The sequence below is a fragment of the Dermochelys coriacea genome, chromosome 4, assembly GCF_009764565.3.
Source record: "Dermochelys coriacea isolate rDerCor1 chromosome 4, rDerCor1.pri.v4, whole genome shotgun sequence".
NCBI classification, from domain to species: Eukaryota; Metazoa; Chordata; order Testudines; family Dermochelyidae; genus Dermochelys; species Dermochelys coriacea.
In genome coordinates this window covers 41,164,025-41,185,783 of record NC_050071.1, presented here as the reverse complement: position 1 = coordinate 41,185,783, position 21,759 = coordinate 41,164,025, and the positions used below count along the sequence as shown (strand labels likewise).

Sequence of the window (21,759 nt, the reverse complement as noted above, 5' to 3'; positions counted from 1 at the left end):
GCAGGCCACAGAATCTCACCCACCCACTCCTGTAACAAACCTCTAACCTATGTCTGAGCTACTGAAGTCCTCAAATTGTGATTTAAAGACTTGGAGATTCAGAGAATCGTCCAGGAAGTGACCCATGCCCCATGCTGCAGAGGAAGGCGAAAACCCCCCAGGGCCTCTGCCAATCTGCGCTGGAGGAAAATTCCTTCCTGACCCCAAATATGGTGATCAGCTAAACCCTGGGCATTTGGCTAAGACTCACCAGCCAGTCATCCAGGAAAGAATTCTCTGTAGTAACTCAGATCCCAAACCCATCTAGCATCCCATCACAGGCCATTGGGCATATCTACCCCTAATAGTTGAAGATCAGTTAATGGCCAAAATTAGGCTATCCCATCATATCATCCTTCAATAAACTTATCAAGCTTAGTCTTGAAGCCAGATATGTCTTTTGCCCCCACTGCTTCCCTTGGAAGGCTGTTCCAGAACTTCACTCCTCTGATGGTTAGAAATCTTCATCTAATTTCAAGTCTAAACTTCCTGATGACCAGTTTATACCCATTTGTTCTTGTGTCCACATTGGTGCTGAGCTGAAATAATTCCTCTCCCTCTCCTGTATTTATCCCTCTGATATATCTATAGAGAGCAATCATATCTCCCTTCTCAACCTTCTTTTGGTTAGGCTAAACAAGCCAAGCTCCTCGAGTCTCCTTTCATAAGACAGGTTTTCCATTCCTCGGGTCATCCTAGTAGCCCTTCTCTGTACCTGTTCCAGTTTGAATTCATCTTTCTTAAACATGGGAGACTAGAACTGCACACAATATTCCAGATGAGGTCTCACCAGTGCCTTGTATAACAGTACTAACACCTCCTTGTCTCAACTGGAAATACCTCTCCTGATGCATCCCAAAACCGCATTAGCTTTTTTCACAGCCATATCACTTTGGCGGCTCATAGTCATCCTGTGATCAACCAATATTCAGAGATCCTTCTCTTCCTCTGTTACTGCCAAGTGATGAGTCCCCAGTTTATAACAAAAATTCTTGTTGTTAATCCCTAAATTCATGACCTAGCACTTTTCACTATTAAATTTCATCCTATTACTATTACTCCAGTTTACAAGGTCATCCAGATCTTCCTGTATGATATCCCGGTCCTTCTCTGCATTGGCAATGCCTCCCTGCTTTGTGCCATCCGCAAACTTGATTAGCACATTCCCGCTTTTTGTGCCAAGGTCAGTAATAGAGATTAAATAAGATTGGTTCCAAAACCGATCCCTGAGGAACTCCACTAGTACAGTCTACCTCATCATTGATATACAATGCTATTCCACCACCTTTGCCTTTATTTCTGTCTTTCCTAAACAGCACATACCCTTCGATACCTGTAGTCCAGTCATGACTACTATTCTACCATGTTTCTGTTATCCCTATAATATCTGGTTTCACTTCCTGCACCAGTAGCTCTAGTTCCTCCATTTTGTTACCTAGGCTCCTCGCATTGGTGTACAAACATCTTAATTTTTGCTGTTTGGCCTCACTCACATTCTTTACCCCATTAGGCACAGACATTCTACCGCCAGTATCGCCTATTAGACAGGTATGTACACTACTCTTCCTCCTTATGGCCATTCTCCTACCCACGGCTTTATCCTTTCTTACTTCATCAGTGTTAAAATCTGGCGTGGAGATTACCTGGACATCTCCCAACTGTCTCCCTCAGATTCCTAGTTTAAAGCTCTCTTGATCAGTTGTACCATCCTCGATTCTAGAAGTCTATTTCCCTCCTTATTCAGGTGAAGTTCATCCTGAGAGACTAGTCCTCTGTCCATGAATGCTTCCAAGTGGCCATACATCCCAAAGCCCTCCTTATAGCACTAGTGCCTAAGCCATCTGTTGAGCATCATAATCTTGTCACACCTTTGTTGCCCTTCTCTAGGAACAGGCAGAATCCCACTGAAGATCACCTGAGCCTTGATTTCCTTAAGCGTCTTCCCCAGCCTGGCATAGTCTCCCTTGATACATTCCAGCGAGAATCTACTGTATTATTTGTTCCCACGTGCAGGACAATCAGGGGATTCTTTCCCGCTCCCGTTAGGATCCTCTTCAGCCTCAGGTCCACATCTCGTATCTTAGCACCCGGCAGACAGCACACCCTTCTGTTCTCTGGATCAGCTCTTGTTACAGGCCTGTCTAGTCTTCTCAGTAAGGAGTCCCCAATCACGTAGAGCTGCCTTTTCCTGGTGATGGTGCAATTTTTCCAGTCTATCCCCTGTTTCCTCTGGCCGGAAGTCCTCTCGATTCCTATTGTCCCTTGCAATCCTCTGCAACCGATTCCGCATCCTCCTTGAGCTCATATTTGGTGTTATCTCCATTGACTCTTGCCCTCTTCCTATAGAACTAGCTGCTCTTCTCTTCTTCCTTGCCCTCTCACCTTCAGCGACCACCTGCTGTGCCCCTTCTTCATTTTCCAACTCCGCAAACCTGTTTCTGAGCTCTTTCTCCTTCACTAGCCCATCTTTTCCTCTGCCTGGTTCTCTTAGTCATATGCTTCCACTGTCCACTTTTCTCACCCAGCAGTATCCCCTCAGAGTTCCTTGGTCCTGTTTCCATCTGCAAGACTGAGCTTTTCCCTTCAGTCTCCTCATGTCTTTGCTCCGTTATCCGCTCGAACCCCCTTCTAAACTCAGCCAGACTTTCCACCTGCATCTCCAATCCTCTGATCTTTTCTTCCATCAGCTCTATCAGGCGGCACTTCATGCGGATGAAACTCTTTTCAGGTACCCCCTCCAGGATCATGTACATGCCACAGCTTCTACATTCAGTCATCTTCACTGTGTCTTCTGCTACTTGGGTGATGTAAAGTTGTCATAACCAGCCTTTTGCTATTTACTTCTGGTCTCCTGTACCCCCACGAAGAAACCATGTTGGGGACAGATTCTAGGCTGGGTGTGCGCAAACACCCTTTGTGGAATTGAAAAATATTGTAAATTTCAGTTTGTGTGGATAGATTTTGATCATCTGCATAATGCAGACAATGAAATGCTCACAGATGCACATTATTTTACAGTCTGAGGAAATTAGTCATTTCAAAGAAGTAAGAAGCTTTTATTTGCCAGAACTGGAATACTTACAGAATTCTTCTTCTGAGAAGTGTAATTCATTGGGATTTTCCTTCTGTTATTTATGCACTTAAATAGCCATAATAACGAACCTCTGTAGGGAATTTTTATATATATACATATTGTCTCCTCAGTCTAGCAGCTCGCTAGAGCCTTTTACATAATACATTGCGTGCATGTATTCCCATGTCTTTCCACATTGCCACTGTTGTATGTAAGCAAAACACCATTAACACCTTTGATACTTGCCAGCTGGCTTTAAAAGACATGTAAAATATGGGGCTGAATGAAAGATGGACTAAGGACTTGCATGAATATGAGGGTAGGAGGAAAAAGGAAATGGTTCAAGCTCTGTGTCTGCATGACAGAACAGCTCAACCAGCTACACTAACTATTCAGTCTGCAGCAACAAGGAGACATTGGTAATTGGATTTTACTGAGTAGAAATTTATTTTCTATAAATGTTGTTTATTGCTAAAGAACATGATAAAGTTCTTCTTCAAGTGATGGTCTCAATGTGTATTCTGCTTGAAGTGTGCATGCACCTGAGATCAGAAGATTTTTGCTAAAACTGGAATTTTTCAAGATCTCTAGTCCCTATCTATATTCCACTACTCACCCTCCTTCATCTCTGCTGTGGAGTCTTATCCTGGAGTTATTCATGGTAGAAAGGTAAATGAAGAGGCAGTCAGTCCACATTGCCATTTATACCCTCAGGAGGAGGAGAAGAGCACAGGAGCATACCAACACACACACGCTAGCAAAATTCTTCTTGTCTCAGGCACGTGGTTTCCATGCTCACCTGGAGTGGAATACAAATAGAGACCACACATCTCAAAGAACTCAATTTATTGGACAGGTAAGTAACCTTTCTATTTGATGTTAAAAATGTCAAACAGAATTTATTGTTGTAATAATACAACTATGTAATCAAAATAGCATCAATTCAGAAACCAAGAAAACAGCATTTCCTCAGCTTACTGAACTCATGCCATATGTAGTATGATGATTTCAATACATCTGAGATGTCAAGACTGCCCAACAGGAAGCTGGAATGTCCGATTTCTCTTTTTTGACAAGCAAATGAGTGGAAATCCTTGCAGCCATGTTGTGGGCAGACACAGAATTCTGTTTGAATTCCTGGTTTTAGTGCTGTCAGGTTGTTTATATACCACTTAACCCATAGTTCTGAAGTTTAAAAGTCAAGTTTGTTTATATATGAGTGACATTTTATATAAGCTCACACCAGAGTAGGGATCTTTCATTTCAAAATAGTGGGGCTCAGTACTGGCATATTTTGAGTAAACAAGCTTATCGCTATAATTAAGTTGCTCTCATGCACCCCTCTCCTTCATACCCCAACTCCATATTTGCATCTGGATAGCAGAAAACTTAATTTCCATGAAGGTGTAATTGTTTGAAAGGTAACTAATAGTATAAAATAAAATACTATTGATTTTAAGACCAGAAGGAATCATTATAATCCTCTAGTCTGACATAAAACTGGTCATAGAATTTCACCCCATAATTCCTGCATCAAGCCCATAAATTCTGGTTGAGCTAGCGCATATATTTTAGAAAGACATCCAGTCTTCATTTAGTGACTTCAAGACTTCATGTGATGGAGAATACATCAGTGGTTGTTCCAATAGTTAATTACCTTTGCACATATTTAAATATGTAAGCAACTTAATCACTTACATTTTCTTAATTCAGATAACACATTGGAAATTGTGATTTTTTTTCTTAATGAAAGTACCTTCCATTCTGAGCAATTCTCAAAATTTAGAGATTTTGACCATTCAACATTCCCTCCACCGTCAAACCACTTCTACATCCCGGAGGTTACACACTGCAAACTCCAGTCTGAACAGTAAATGGCTTTATTCAGATTTCACTTACATTCAGGTTAGGCCAAAATATTGAGACGTATTTGGTTTCTTAATGTGGATATTAGTTGATACGTTTTTACAAATTTTTATATAAATTTGGATACCCTTAAACCTGTAGTTCCATATGAACTTAGATACATAAAGGGACTTAGGTGTTTAAGGCCAACACTTAGGTGCCACTGAGATCCTCAGAACCCCTGCTTAGCTGACAACTAACTCTGGAGGCACCTAAAATTCCTTAATCCTGGAGAGTGCACCATTAAAGTCCCATAGGTGCTCAAGGATATGTTGACATTGCATTGTAAACCTACGACTGTGGGACTTGGGCTTGTGGACAGGTTTTCCAAGCCCTTGTTTGAGCATGAAAACTGAAAACCTGAGTTTACAATTCCTAGACCGAGGTACAGGTCGCATAGCCATGCTAAGGTGTCTGTACAGAACTACACAGACCTTCTGACTCGGGTCTGTGACTTGGGCCACATCTATACTGTAAAATGACAGGGCGTCGACCCAAGTCACAGCAAGACTCAGGCTATGATCCACCTTCATATCAGGGTACTGAATGCTTACTGACCTGAAACAGACTGATTTGTGTGTGGACAGACGGTGACTGCTTGGGCTCGCACCTGAATTAGAGCCCAGGCTTAGTGTGCAGTGTAGACATACCCTAAATCTCTGCCAGTGGGCATATATACAGTTGTGTCAGTCTAGGTACCCAGGCGGCTAAGTCCCCAACGGGATCCTGAGACTAGGATTTGCTACACCTATATTGCCTGTGGAGCCAATATCCATTAGGCATTCTCAGAGCACACCTGACCTCATGCTGGTGAGAGTGGGGGGCAAGCGAAAGAGGAGCCCTCCCTTATAACCTTCAGTACAGTGGTTTGAGCATTTGGGATGTGGGTTCACCTCTGATCTGAGTGCTCTAGTATGTTGGGACCCTGGGGCACCCAAAGCTTCCATGGTTCAGGGGCAGCCTACCCAGTGAAGCGCCCTGGAGCTGGGGATTCATTCCCTTTCAACATTTTTGGGTTTTGTTCCAAATCGAAATTTCATGACCTTAGAAAAGATTTGACTAAATATCATCATCTACACTTTGACCTTACTATTGTTTACATTGTTAGAAATACACTCATAGCAAACCATGAAAACTTGTCAACAAACGTGTATAAAGCATTTTAAATGGTCACTGGTGACCAGTAGCTGAGTATTTTTTGTTTATTCAGAGAAACTTTTTATTCAGTTGTCATCTGAACAATTAAACATGGCCTGGATTCTTAAGCATACAAATAATGTATACTGATGTTGTATACAGTATTTTGCGGTATAAAATGATTCATGGCTGTGTCCGTGTAGTAATGGCATGCCTATTTTTCATACACTGTATATTGTTGAATTGATATTAAGAGATGTAGAAGACATCCCACAAATGAAATAATTAAGTTCTGCTCAGTTCTGCATTTAAAAAAAAAATTTGGTGCTGAAAAAATTGCATTAGTTACCTGTAGAAACAGGGCAACCCTTTCCGAAATCTAACGTTTTATAAACTTTCATCTAGAATGTGATACTAATTGGTATTCAAGAAAATCTTTTTCTCTTTATTTATTTATATTTTGTTAAACATCATTCTGAGTTTTATAGAGAAATAGACTTTTTTTTTTTTTTTTACCAAAGTCAGCTAACGGAGTACAATGAATACTGACAGTCTAAGTGTGACCATCATTTATATTCTCTTCCTCTCCCTCTCCAAAGTAGAAGTTGTTCTGATATGTTGAGAGTAAAACATAACTGTGCAAAACAGAATACTTTTATGAATGTTAGCAATTGCCATTTTTGTTGCTGCCCTCTATACATTCTTCTCCGTAGAGAAATTTCTCTACGTTTTCACAGTGCTATGGAGCAAAATCTGAGTCGAAAGGCTTTGCTGCACTGAAAATGAGTTGAAATACAGCAGGGCTGAGGGAAGAAAAAGATTTCTGTTGAATACACAAAATTCACTATAAAAAACTGAACATTTCAATGTGTTCCCTCACTGTCCATGCCCCCAGCATAGCCACTTCTCTCTATTCCTTACAAAGTTCCTTGTGGAAACATATGACGGAGTCCCATTGCATGGATTCTCCACAAGGCTGTGTTTCAGCTTGCCTTTGGTCCTAGTGGATTTAATCCAAAGCCCACTGTAGTTAAAACTTGATTAGACTCTATGTGTGCACAGATGCAGATTGGGGATTTGGGTTTCCTGAAAAACTGAGCAATCTTCAGCCTCACGCAAAATAAAACCCCAAAAGTATTTGACATTTTGACTGATTTCTGCTTAGCTATGATTGTTACCTTATCCTTCAATGATCTCCTTTCAGAGTTTAAGTAAAATCACATTTAAGAGTAAGTAAAAGTATAAGATACATGAATTTTCCTTTGTTTCTAGGAAACTGAAAAATAAAAAAGACAAGATCATGAACAATTACTCTTTCAAAGGCAATTTGTAGCTCTTAAGAAAAAGCAGAAAAAATGGACATTCTCTTAATTTATATGAATGGACCAAAATCAAAATTTAGCTTTGCATTTTCAGTAATTCTTAATATTTTAATAAAAATAGAATAAATAAACCAATAAACATTCTTAAGTGGCAACATTTCTTGGAGTTACTTTTTGGGTTAGGTGGCTTAACTGAGTTCTAGGTTTAATTTAATACACAAAATTCACTATAAAAAACTGAGTGGTCTAAATTCTGTTACCTCATCTCTAATATTCTAATTTAACTTCAGGCATATTACAAAAGATTAAAAATTTCAATTTTATGTCCCATTCCTTCTTCACCTTCCACCCCACCTTCAAACATATTTTTTATAGTATAGTTGATTCTCACACACAATTATTTTCATGAACTCCAAGGACAGGGATAGCTAAAAGTCTAAAGAGTCATCTGTCAAGTATTTTTGCATTAGCTAAGCACAGAAATGTGGAATTAAAAAAAATCATTTAGCACCATTATTCAGAAACCTTATTCATGGTTCTAATGAAAACAATGCCACACTGTTTTGCTTAAGCCTTTAAAATGGAAAACTGTAAAGTCTACTAAATGCAATAACAAGTCATGCACTTCACCAGCGTACACTTCACCAGTGGGACTAGGTGGCAAACCATCCACAGAACAAGAAAGGCTGCAGGAAAAATCATTGCAGAGTTTGATTTAGATCTGGCAGCTGCTAAATAGTGCACACTGTGGGTGGCCCTAGGTGTCAGTTCTAATGCTGGAGTAAACAGAAAGGGAAAGACGGAGGAGCAGTCAAAACCTCCTCCAACAATGAAATGAGGAGAAAATACCATCAAACTTGACATTAAAATTTTAAGTAAGTGTGGATTTGTTTCAATAAAACCTACTATATTTTTAAAAGGAAAAATCACAATTCCGTGGGTGCTTCTAAAGGGGAATGCATAGAAGTTCTTGATGTAGTTAGCTTACAAATCATATTAGCTTTGAGGAGATATTTTATCATGTTCTACCTACTTACCAAGTGAAGTAGGTTTTGGGTTTGTTCCAAAATCATGTACAGTATATACCATGATGTTACTTGCTGCAGGGCCTGAAACTTAATTGTTGAGAAGAAATAGCTTACTGCACTTTACTCAAATGCATTTTTTGAATATTATTAAATGTAACCATATATGTGTACTCAAAAGCCATCATTGTGTTGAATCAGCATTTTCATTTCTTTTTAAAACACTCTTAATATGTTAAGTTCCAGATTGTTCATGGCAATAATGGAAAACAGAAAGAGAAGGGCACTCCTAAATGCTGTTTCATCACTTGTATTAAACAAATGTATATATTTGCCCATTGAAAACATAACAATGAGACGTGTTACTTTTGCAGTTCGTTTTAAATCTAATTACTAGTGGTTTGAATACTGCTGACTATAATGTTAAGAATACAGAGAGAAATTACGGTATAATGTGTGTTAAGTTTCACTTTGTTACCTCCGTAGGTTCCTGAAGTTGGGCATCTAAATCAATGTTGAGGCACACTAAACAAGTGGCTTGGTTTTCAGTTCTCCTATTGAATGAATGCAAGAATAGGTGCAAGCACCTCTGCGAATCAAGCCAGTTATTTAGGTGCCTAACTTTATTTACCGAAATTTGACATTTTTAGCCTGTATAATTATTAGACAATGACCAGGCAGGGGACTGCTGATGCAGAAGATTGCTAATGAGGCCATCTAGTTTTTCACATTTAGGCCACCACATTTGATACTGCCTTTGGTAGCTTTAGTTTAGAGGCTAAGACTCAGGGCTTGTTTGCTGTGTGTGTGTGTGTGTGTGTGTGTGTGTGTGTGTGTGTGAGAGAGAGAGAGAGAGAGAGAGAGAGAGAGAGGCTTGTTTGTTTGTTTGTTCCTCTCTCTCTCTAACATTTAATTCATTTGGAGTTTTATTACTGACTTAAGTGGGAACAAGTTCAAGACACTTGAACTTGAACTTCAAGACACAGTTTGGGCCCCACACTACAGGAAGGATGTGGATAAATTGGAAAGAGTACAACGAAGGGCAACGAAAATGATTAGGGGTCTAGAGCACATGACTTATGAGGAGAGGCTGAGGGAGCTGGGATTGTTTAGTCTGCAGAAGAGAAGAATGAGAGGGGATTTGATAGCTGCTTTCAACTACCTGAAAGGGGGTTTCAAAGAGGATGGCTCTAGACTGTTCTCAATGGTAGCAGATGACAGAACGAGGAGTAATGGTCTCAAGTTGCAATGGGGGAGGTTTAGATTGGATATTAGGAAAAACTTTTTCACTAAGAGGGTGGTGAAACACTGGAATGCGTTACCTAGGGAGGTGGTAGAATCTCCTTCCTTAGAGGTTTTTAAGGTCAGGCTTGACAAAGCCCTGGCTGGGATGATTTAACTGGGACTTGGTCCTGCTTTGAGCAGGGGGTTGGACTAGATGACCTTCTGGGGTCCCTTCCAACCCTGATATTCTATGATTCTATGAATGAGCATGGAGGCTAAGTAAACTTCTCGCTGAGGAATTCCCTCCAAATCAGAGTTGCATTTTATTGGCAGGACAATGTGGGAAGGGCTATCTCCAGGGCTCTCATTTGGCAGAGAACTTGGGGTGATTCACTTGGCCTGCCAGGTGTTTCTTCCTTATCTGTCAGGCAAGGCTGTGCGGGTTCTCATAGACAATATGGTCTCGGTGTTCTATATCAACAAACAAGGATTAGCTTGCTCCTCGGCTCTGTCTCAGGAGGCACTACAGGTTTGGGAATTCTGGTCCAATGTGCAGTTCGTCTCAAAGTATCGCACCTTTCAGGGGACTGGAATACACTGGTGGATCACCTCAGCCGGTCCTTTTCCTCTTGCCATGAGTGGTCCCTCCACCTGGAAGTGATCAGCAACATCTTCCAGAGGTGGGGAACTCCCCAACTGAACTTGTTCGCCATGAGGCATAACAGGACTGGCCTTTCTCCCTCCTGATCATCGCTACAATTCATCTTGAACTATCTACTCCACCTATAGCATCAAGACGTGGCTCTTTTGTCAATTTAAAGGCCACCTTGGCCTTCCATCCTTCAGTGCATGGTAGATCAGTCTTCTCCCACGAGATGGCGATCAGGTTCCTGAAAGGATTGGAGAGGCTCTACCTGCAAGTTCCAATAGGGTCCCCCACTGGGACATGAACCTGGTGATGATGAGACTCATTCGTCTGCTCTTTGAGGTGCTGGCTTCCTGTTCTCTGCTGCTTCTCTTGTATTGCCATCAGAATCCCCTTATATAATGTTCTACAAGGACAATATACAGCTGCGCCCCTCCCAGCTTTCTTACCAAAGGTTCTGTCACAGTTCCACACTAATCAGAACATCTTTCTACTGGTCTTCTTTCCGAAGCCTCATAAGACCCAACAAGTACTGGCTGCATACCTTGAACGTTAGGCAGGTCGTCGCCTTCTACTTCGAAAGAATTAAATCTTTTCACAAGTTGACACCACCCTTTTAGCGATAACAGACAGAATGAAAGGTCTGCCTGTCTTGTCACGAGAACGTTGTCTTGGATACCCACATGCATCAGGTTCTTCTCTGAGCAGGCGAAGGTGCCACCTCTGACAATCGTGAAGGCCCATTCCACAAGGTTGTAAGCTTCACCAGTGGCTTTCTTTGTGCAGGTTCTGATCCAGGACATTTGCAGAACTGCTACTTGGTCTTCGATTCACACCTTCGCCTCCCAATATGCCCATTACACAGCAGGCTCGGGACGATGCCAGCTTCATGTTGCAGACTGCACATCTGTGAACTCTGAGTCCACCTTCGGAATACTGTTTGGGAGTTACCTAGCATGGAGTGGACATGAGCAAGCACCAAAGAAAAAAAAATGGCTACCCACCTTTTGTAACTGTTGTTCTTCAATGTGTTGCTCATGCCCCACACTCCTACCCCTCTGTCGGAGTTGCCAGCAAGAAGGAACTGAGAGTGCAGGGGGCTGTCAGTGCCCCTTTATACCGATGCATAAGTGCAGGGCTCCAGGGGATGCTAGGACTAGCCTTACAGATACTACTAAGAGAAAAATCTCTAGTAGTTGTATGCATGGGCACGTGCACGCCTAGCTTGGAATGGGCATGAGCAACATGTCCAAAAGAACAACGGTTACGAAAGGTAGGTAACCGTTTTTCTGTTTATATTTTCCCATTGGTGAGACATGAGTGAGTTCCCAAACATCTGTCCTCTTGAAGATGATGCTTTTGCAAGTGCTGTGGTTGCTGTATGTGAAATCTCTTCGGTTTGCATACAGGAGACAGAAGGTATGAATCCCACAGGGCCTACATTTTCACACCCTTTAATTTCTGGAGTTGACTGATTTTTTTTTTTTTTTTTTTTCCCCAAGTAGAAGAAAAATATATTTTGATGTAGGTTTTGCTCCTCTTTTAAGGATAGATCAACATCTGTTCACATTTTGTCATGATTGGTTAAATAAAGCCTCTTTTCACTAAATCCCAAGGACAGAAATTATTTCAGGTTATACAGAACTTTTTTTGCAGTAGATTGCCATAAACAGGCAGAGATACTGTGAAATACAAGAAATGAATGTGATAATAAAACCAAGCTACAGTATATACTAGAGCTGGTCGGTGTGTGTGTGTGTGTGTGTGTGTGTGTGAGAAAAATTTCAACATGAATTTTTTTTTTTTCATTTTTATCAAATATTCTTTGAAAATGTTCAGGTTTTTGTTGAAAACTGAAAATTTTCACATTTCAGTTACTGAAAACCCAAAAATGTTTTTGGTTTTCAATTGTGACCAAAAAAAAATTGAATAAAAACTAACATGTTTTGTGAAAATGTCTGTTTTGCTATAAAAGCCATATTCCATCCAGTCCTTGTTCAAAGGAAAATTTTCAATCAGGTCTATTACATACACAGTACAGTACAAGTAAAATGAAAGATCGATTTCTCCTGCTAAATTCTGACAGCAGCAGATACTATTATTAATTTAATAGTAGAAAACATGCTATTCATAATGTAATGTTCTCTTGTCTATGAATCTTACAATAATTTCAATGACAAACCCATAATATTTCTGTCTGGCCATTCCAAGCATTAGGAATTCCTATCAGTGTTTGATCTAAGTGCCTATTTCCTGAATAAATATTACACTGATAATTGTATAGGTGTTGGACACTTTAAATAGACCTCTGTCTGTGAAGGAGACACTTGCTCTGATTTCTGAGCAATCTCCAATGGTTGAAAAGACATTTTATTAGCTCTTTCAGATTTTTCATGTTAGTACAAAACGTGACCTCATTAACTCATACCATCTGTGATCTAGGTGACTTATTCTCTCTTCTCAACAGGGGCTTTTATGTTGGTGGAGGAGACCTAACAAAATATTGCCAATGTTTTTGAGACATTAATCAATTTAATGCCTTCTGTAAGTCTGAAAAGTAACTGTATAAAAATCAGTTAGATAAGCAGCAGACATGATTCTGCCTTTACCCTCTCTCCCCCTCAAATCCTTCATCAAGAGGAGAGTTGGTCCTTTAAGAAAAATAGACAAATACATTCTGTGTTACCATTTGATTGGTAGTAAAATTATCCTTAGCTCCTTTTTATGTGTTTTTAAAAAAAAAACAACCAAAAAACACCCTGCCACTGGAATCCACAGAGGTTCAAAGGTCTGTTACCACAGCTGCTAAACCAGTAGGTTTGCTTGTAAAGAACTACCCAATAGCCATGTCAGTCTGCATCATCTGGTAATGTCTACAAGGGGTTTCTAGATCAAGCGGAGGTAGATTGTAAGATTTTCATTGCTTATTCATTCGTGATCTCCTTAACTGTGAAGTAGTTTGATAGTTGTTCTGTTATGATAGATTACACATTATTAAATACATATTTGAATGCAGATAGTATCTCATGCAGACAGCTCATGGTGTTTTATCAACAAGGGAAAAAATAATACCTTAGTTTAATAATAAAACATTTTTTAAAAAAATCAGAACATATTTAAAGACTGCCTTATCACAAAATTGACATTTTTTAAAAAAGAAAATGTAGTCACTTTCATAAAGTCCAGGCTCATAGTTTTTTATCTAAATGTGTTTCTTCCATTGTGAGTGAATATGCATTTTTGCAAAAGCACACTGTATACCACATTTGCACAGAACTTTAGATATGATCAGGATTACACCAGCCACACATCATCAAACAACTACAACCCATGCTCGATGGGTACCACACTCTTGGGTGAAAAAAAATCATCCCTGAACCCCCTCTTCTGGCCTTCAAACAACCCCCCAGCCTCTCCAAGCTCATAATCAGAAGGAAGCTCTCTACTGACCAGGACACACCAACTCAAAGTGGAATCAGACCCTGCCAGAACAACAGATGCAAAACCTACAAACATATCTCCACTGCTATGATGATAAATATTCCCCACAAAACACCTTTCAAGATCCATGGATCCTACAACATGTGGTGTACCTCCATCCGATGCACTAAATGCCCAGTAGCAACTAAATGGGTGAAACCAGACCAACACTATGCTCTGAAATGAACTTACACAGGAAATAAGCTAAAAACCCCAAATCACATGTGGGTGAACATTTTTCATAAAGCAATAACTCATCTGACCTATCAGCCCTCATCCTCAAAGAAACACTTTCAAAAGAGAAGTGAGGGAGCTTAAATTCATAACTGTGGTAGACACTAAAAACCATGGCCTGAATAGATTTGTGGCTTATTACAATGATCTGTTATCCACTAACAACCCTCCAGCTGCTGTCCCCCATCCTCTTTCCTTGCCTCCCTATGACTGGAGGGATATTAATGGGCCACTTCACCTTGGCCTCTTAAAATATGTGTTAACTACTTATGCTAAGCATTCTGTTAAGATCCTGTATTCGGCAAGTGACGCTTTGAGTTAGTTTCCCAGACGTGAAGAACAACTTTTTGTAAGCTTGAAAGCGCGCGCGCTCTCTCTCTCTCTCTCTCTCACACACACTCACTCACTCACTCACTCTCTCTCTCTCTCTCTCTCTCTCTCTCTCTCTCTCTCTCCAACAAAAGATATTACCTCACCAACTTTGTCTCTCTAACCAGGCACATCTGATAGTCTTACATAGACAAATTGGAACCAAGAATCAAACTAACTTTTTTACCTAACCACATACTGCTTTGCTCCTGGACTTGACCACTTTATATCATTACACTGGTCTAAATTACATTAGTGTGTGTAATTTTACTGCACAAGGTTTAGAAAAGTGGAGATTTGGCTTTAAATTGTGGTTTGTCTTTCTACAGCCATTTTACATTCAGTTGGCATAGATGTGAATGTTTACACAGGGAAAAAGGTGACAGAGAATCAGGCTTTGTGTGCACTAATTGGAGAATGTTCTCTTTCCCCCTCCCTCTACACTTCCATGGGCAGGCAATTTAAGGAACGGCGTTTTCAAAAGCACTCAGCTGGTCTAACTCAGCTCCCACTGAAGTCAAGGGAAGGATTGCTATTGACTACAATGGGAGCAGTTAGGCTGTCATATTGCACTTCTGCAGATCCTACCCTAAAACTATGTGTGGATGGTATGCTTAGATGTGTGAACCTGGGCACGTGTGGCCTATACAAGAAAGAGGTGCAAATGGTGGATGGGGAACTCTGTGTAGAGAGGTTTGGGAGCTGGTGATGATCAGGATTCATAGGCGCTGGGGGAAAATTTTTCCCCTGGGGAAAAATTAGTGTGTGCGCTGCACCCACTGACAGCCGAGCTCCCTTCACCTCCGCCCCCACCTCCTTCTCCCCTCCCCGAGCGCACTGCGTCCCCATTCCTCTGCCTACCTCCCAGCGTTTCCCGCCCAGCCCCTGCCAGACAGCTGTTTGATGGCATTAGCAGGCTCCAGTAGGGAGGGGGAGGAGCGGGAATGTGGTGTGCTCAGGGGAAGAGGCAGGGCCAGGGCTGAGATTTGAGGAAGAAGTTAGAATAGGGGCAGGGAGGGGGCAGAGTTGAGGTAGGGATTTTCGGGAAGGGGTTGGAATGGGGGCAGGGCAGGGGTGGGAAGAGGTGGGGCAGGGGTGGGGCCCATGGAAGGGGTGGAGTGGGGGCAGGTCCAGGGCCAGAGGGAGAGTCAAGCACCCAGGAGAAAGTGGGGAAGTCGGTGCCTATGTCAGGATTAACTGCTGAAGTCAATGGAGATACACTGGTATAAAATCAATGTAACCAGAAAGACTAGGTCCTAGATTTCTCTGGTATGGTTTACATGCTGCATATGTGAATTGTACTTGCCACCTTGTATATGAAATGTATTTTTATCTCAGTCTAATTTATTTGAATTTCAAGAGGCTTTCTGGAAAAAAAAAACATCGATCTATCTGAAGAGCTTCTTTACTGAAGAGCTAGTATTTTACATGTTCAGTTTTGCTAAACAATTCCCAGTTCCTGTGAGGATTTAGAAAATTATTTGGAGACATTTCACACAAAACCACAGCCATGCTTTACTTGTTTATCAGTGGCATGGGGTTTGAGATTCTTGTTCACAAGCTTTACCTAAACAACACAATAGGTATTAGTCTGGTAGTTTTACCATCAAAATGGAAGAACAAGCAACCATATATGTTAATTTGTATATGGTATGTATTTTCTGTAAGAAAGATATAAGCACCCATACGAGCAAGTATTTCTAATTTTGTGTATTTTCATCCATCATGGTTGTAAGAGACTGGACACGTACATCTATTTGATAAATATGACATAAGGGAGGTAGTTTTGAGTATTCATGCACAGCTCTGAGCTGTAATCTAATAAAAGACATTAATGCAGTTGCTTAGAAGTCAGGGTCATGATCCATGATTCTTTAATTCAAAGACAAAGAAGATTTGCAATTTTGAGACCAGTAATCTTGAGGCATCTGTCTATCAAATCTATCAATTTAAAAACTAAATGTCTCTAAGTGTTTACTTTGATATGGCCAAGATTTTCAAAAACAGGAGCCTAAAGTTAGACTGCTAAATCTCATAGCTAGACATCGACCTGATTTTTGCAAACAAGGCTGAGCCCCCAGTTGGGCTCCCATTGGCCTCTTTATGTTTTGGAAGATGAAAGTTTTAAATCCTGTTTCTTTTGGCATAGATGTTTCTATTTATGCCCGATATACTTGAAACATGTAATACTAAATCACTTTGATGTTAATTAATTGTGATTGTCTCATCTCTAATTTATCTAATCAGTACAAAAAATACATTACTTTGCTGCCATGGTTGCTATAGCTTGGACTCGTGCTGCATTTAGACAATCTGGATTTATAACGCTAGCAATCCTAGACTCAAGTGAAGTCAGATTTGTCATCTTCCCAGCGACCTTCTATTTGTTAATAGTTAGCAATGTTTTCCTTTGCTTTATGCTCTAAATCTTTCCATCTTTTAATTTCTTCAGTGTCTCCATTATTCTTTCCAATGACACTTATTTTCTTTCCAACTTTTTACTAGTTTTTAACATATTTTTTTCCCTTCAGATTTTCTAGAGGGGAGGTTGCATCAAGCACCATCTTCTTTTTCCACATTATAAATGTTCTCTTCTCCAAATATGTTTCTTGTAATAGAAACTTGGTTAGTTTTTTTTTTCCCATAGTGTGATTGGTTTTGTTTTGAAAAAGCAGTTCTTTATAATGTGAGGTCTTCCTCCAAGACAGAAAAGTTTTTCTTTGAGTGCTTGCTCATGTTGATTCCCTTCTGGGTGTGTGCGTGCCTACATGCACAGTTGTTGGAGACTTTTGCCTTAGTGGTATCTGTAGGGTTGGCTATGGCACCCCCTAGAATGCCGCACTAATGGGTCGGTATATCAGGTGCCACTGGTTCTGTGCCCCCTCAGTTCCTTCTCATCACCCGTGGTGGTTGGTCTGAGCACCTCTCCTTTGCCGTGCAAGAGTTCAGCCGTTCTTTCCTTTTTGACCTCATATTTATTGTAGATTAGTTAGCAATTAGCTGTGAAGTACTGTAGTTAGTCAGTTAGGGCATGCCGCAGGCATAGGGTTTTAAGCCCTGCTCTGACTGTAATAGGCCTATGCCTGTTAGTGACCCACAAGGCAGCTATCTGAAGTGCCTAGGGGAATCCCACATTAAAGAAAAGTGGCGCATCTGTAAGAACTTTGGTCCCAGGATACAGAAAGAATGCGATGTTTGTTTGAGGGCCCTCCACATGGAGGCTGCTCTTGAGCGTGCCTTGGAGCTGGCCTGGCCAGATGCAAAACCCAGCACTTTGGCTTTGGTGCAGAGTGCACCCCTGACACTGGGCTTTGCCCAGCACAGATCCCCTTCACCAGTGCCCAAGAAGAAGCCTAAGAAGCGAGATCTGGCACCAAGCAAGACAGACCAAGGGGCATTGGGTAAAGGACCCTGTTCAGAACGCCCACCAACGCTGGAGCTGCAAGGTGGCACATCCCCAAGGAGACCTCCAATCCCCCTAAGGGATCCGCCACCAACACCAGGGAGCAGTAGGGGACCCATTGATGGTGGAGTCAATGCCTCCCCAGTTCCCAGAGAGCAAAGGACTCTCCCACTGCAGCTGGCACTGCATGCAGCGATGGACCCAGCAAAGGCTCCCTACAAGGTCAAGCCAGCCATGAAAGCCTTCCAAGAAGTGAGTGAATGCCGCCGGTCTCCGGAGCCAAGGCAGAGCCCTTTATCATTGTGCCCCTGGTCTCCACATCAGCCCAGGTCACCAGTTCACCACCACAGATCACCAGCACTGTGCTCCCCGGTCTCCACCCTCATGGTGGGCCTCACCCAGAGAGAATCGTTGGTCACTGTATAGTTGGCACTGGTCATCTTCGCGCCGACCCGCTCTGTGCCGACAATCACCATCACCTAGACCACGGGGACGCTCCCCAACACGGTGCAGCTCCCCCTACTCCCGGCATTGGTCTGACTATTTGAGTCACAGGTCACCCATGGCGACAGTTAGCCGCCAAACTCAGGCGTCGACGGCCCCACCCTGGTCAGACTGGGCTCCTGAGGTTGCATCCACCTCAGCAGTGCTGTTATGTCGGACTCTGTGCGTGAAGTGCTAGCCAACACTGAGGTGGAGGGAAAGGTGCCCACTCTGAGACCCCCTTTCCCTGGGGGAGATAATGCTCCGACCCTCCCCCGATGGTTCAGTTGTCATCCTTTTCTCCAGATGAGGCTGTGGCGGGGCCCTCCTGTGCTAGCCCATCAGATGACTTTAAGGAGCACCAAGCCCTGCTTCAAAGGGTGGCCCCTAACTTAGGCCTAGAAGCAGAAGAGATGGCAGTGCTCTCCACATCTACCCACACAAAGGTAGTGTTTCTGGTGCATGAAGGGGTCCTAAAGATTGCCAAAACCCTCTGGTAAACCCCATCCTCAATTCCCCCCACTTCCAAGAAGGCTGATTAAAAAATATTTCATCCCCGCCAAGGGGTTCGAATATTTTATACACCGCCCCGCCCCTGGGGTCATTGGTTGTTCATAGCCAATGAGAAGGACGAGCCAATGGCATTCTAGTTCCATCCCAAAAATAAGGAGGCCAAGAGACTGTACCTTTTCAGGAGGAAAATTTATTCCATGGCCAGTCTCCAGTTCTGAGTTGCGAACCACCAGGCTCTTTTGGGGCGATATAATTTTAACCTTTGGGACACCCTCCATAAGTTTAAGGACTCCATGCCCCAGGAAGTGCCCAAGAGTTCGGGGCCCTTGTTGAAGAGGGTATTGCAGCGGCTCAGTACTCTCTCCAGATGGCCTGGGACGCAGCCAATTCAACAGCCAGTGTGGTTGCCTCAGCGGTGGTCATGAGGTGCAGTTCCTGGCTTCAGACTTCAGATCTATCCCAGGAGATGCAGTCCTCAATACAAGATCTCCCGTTTGATGGAGCTGAGCCGTTTGCAGAACAAACAGATGCAAGGCTGTACAGTCCGAAGGACACTTGGGCCACCCTCCATTCCCTGGGGTTAAATACGCCTCAGTCAGCAAGGAAACAATTCCAGCTGCCCCCACCACCAAGGCTTTGACAGGGATCTACAAGGAGAAGGGACACTAGTTTTAGTTACCGCTGCCCATCCTCCTCCCATTCACCTGTGCAGCCTGGTCCAGTGAAACACCATGGGGGCCAGAAGTGGGCATTTTGAGGGTGCACTCGAGAGTGATGCCCTAGTCAGCTCCCTGAATCTGCCCCATATTTTCCTCAGCTGTCTCTCGCAACCAGGCCGAATGGTAGGATAGTTACCTCGGACTGCTGGAAGCTAGAGACTGTTGCTGACCTATACCCTCCAGTTTTTGGCCACCCCCCCTCCTCTTCTCCATCCCTCTTCAGGGACCCTTCTCATGAGCAACTCCTCATTCAGGAGGTAGACAACCTCCTACACCTGAGAGTGGTGGAGGAGGTCCCTCAGGAAATGAGTGGGAAAGGTTTCTACTCCCGCTATTTCCTGATTCCAAAAACAAAATGGGACCCGAGATCCATTCTGGACCTGCAAGGACTCAACAAGTACCTCAAGAAATTAAAGTTTTGCATGGTTTCACTGGCCTCCATCATCCCCTCCCTGGATCCAGATACTGGTACACCGCTCTCAACTTGAAAGATACTTATTTCCATATCTGTATCTTCCAGTGACGCAGATGATTACTCGGTTTTATGGTGGTCCATCGCCATTTCCAGTTCACGGCACTTCCCTTTGGCCTCCCCTCAGCCCTACAGGTACTTACAAAATAGCTGCTTACCTGAGGCGTCGGCGGTCCAGGTCTATCCTTATCTCAATGATTGGCTCATCAACAGCAGATCGTGGAATCGAGTGCAGAGCAGTCTTGATCTATCTGCCAGGCCCTAGGCCTATTAGTGAACGAAAAGAAATCGACCTCATACCAGTGCAACAGATAGAATTTATCATGGCGGTCCTCGACTCCATACAGGCTAGGGCCTTCCTTCTGGAGGCCCCTTTCTGAGCCATGTTAAATGTAATCTCCTGTGTAAGTGGTCATCCACTCACCACCACCCACACTAGCCTAAGATTTCTAGGACACATGGCTGCCTGCACTTATGTGATCCGTCCTGCCCAGCTCCACCTCCGACTACTGCAGACATGGTTGGCATCTGTCTACATCCCCAAAAGGCATGACCTGGTAGTCAAGTTGTTGGACCATATCCCATCATCACTAGCGTGATGGTTGGACCCCTATCAGTGTTGCAGGGAGTTCCCTTTGCGTCTTCGTCGCTAACTCTGGTTTCCGACACCTCTGACCTGGGCTGGGGAGCCTCCCTGAGCGAGCTCAGTACACAAGGCTGCTGGTCGGGGTCAACTGCTCCCTCCACATAAATGTCAGGAAGCTCAGGGAGGCTCATCTGGTCTGTCAGGCTTTTCGGTCCCACTTACAAGGCAACGTAGTTTAAATCCTGACAGACAATACCACCACAATGTTTTTATCAACAAGCAAGGCAGAGCCAGGTCATCAACTCTCTGCCAAGAAGCCCTCTGTCTCTGGGATTTCTGTGTGCAGCATGCCATTCATGCAGCGCCCCCCCTCCCCCGGCACCAGGAACTTATTGGCAGATTGCCTCAGCAGAGCCTTTTCGCCTCGCCATGAATGGTTACGCCATGCTCACTGGCAGCCATCCTGGCACATGTGCTAGTTCTGGATATCTCTAGGGCCACCACCAAGTCATCCATTCATATGTTCACGTCTAACTATGCGCTTACCCAGTAAGCCCGAGATGACGCTGGCTTCGGTAGAGCAGTATTACAATCTGTACATCTGTGAACTCCGAGCCCACTTCCAGGGATATTTGAGAGTCCCCTAGAATGGAATTGACATGAGCAAGCACTCAAAGAAAAAAATGGTTACCTACCTTTCATAACTGTTGTTCTTTGAAATGTGTTGCTTGTCTCCATCCCATTACCTACCTTCCTGCCCCTCTGTCAGAGTTGCTGGCAAGAAACAACTGAGAGGGCATATGGCCGGCACCACCTGATATACAAGCCAAGGGGGCACCACGGTTGACCCTACGGATACTGCTATGGCAAGAGTCTCCAACAACTGTGCACGTGGGCGTATGCAAACCTAGAATGGAATGGACATGAGCACCCATCTTGAAGAACAACAATTACGAAAGGTAGGTAACGGTTTTCTCCTTTGCAGAGAAATTGAAGGCCTCAATTCTATTGTGATTTACACATGCAACCCCACTGATGTCTCTGTAAAAGGGGTATATGTAGAAGATAGGGAACTGAGGGGAGAGAGAGGTTCAGGGGTTTGTGTAAAGCAGGAGTAAGTCTCCTGAAG

The 21,759-nt window shown here is 42.9% G+C and overlaps 1 protein-coding gene across 7 annotated transcripts in view; it reads left to right on the top strand.

Moving 5' to 3' along the window:
* Positions 1-21,759, top strand: part of PRDM5 (PR/SET domain 5) — a 148,760-nt gene that overhangs the window by 108,282 nt on the left and 18,719 nt on the right. The window lies entirely within an intron of this gene.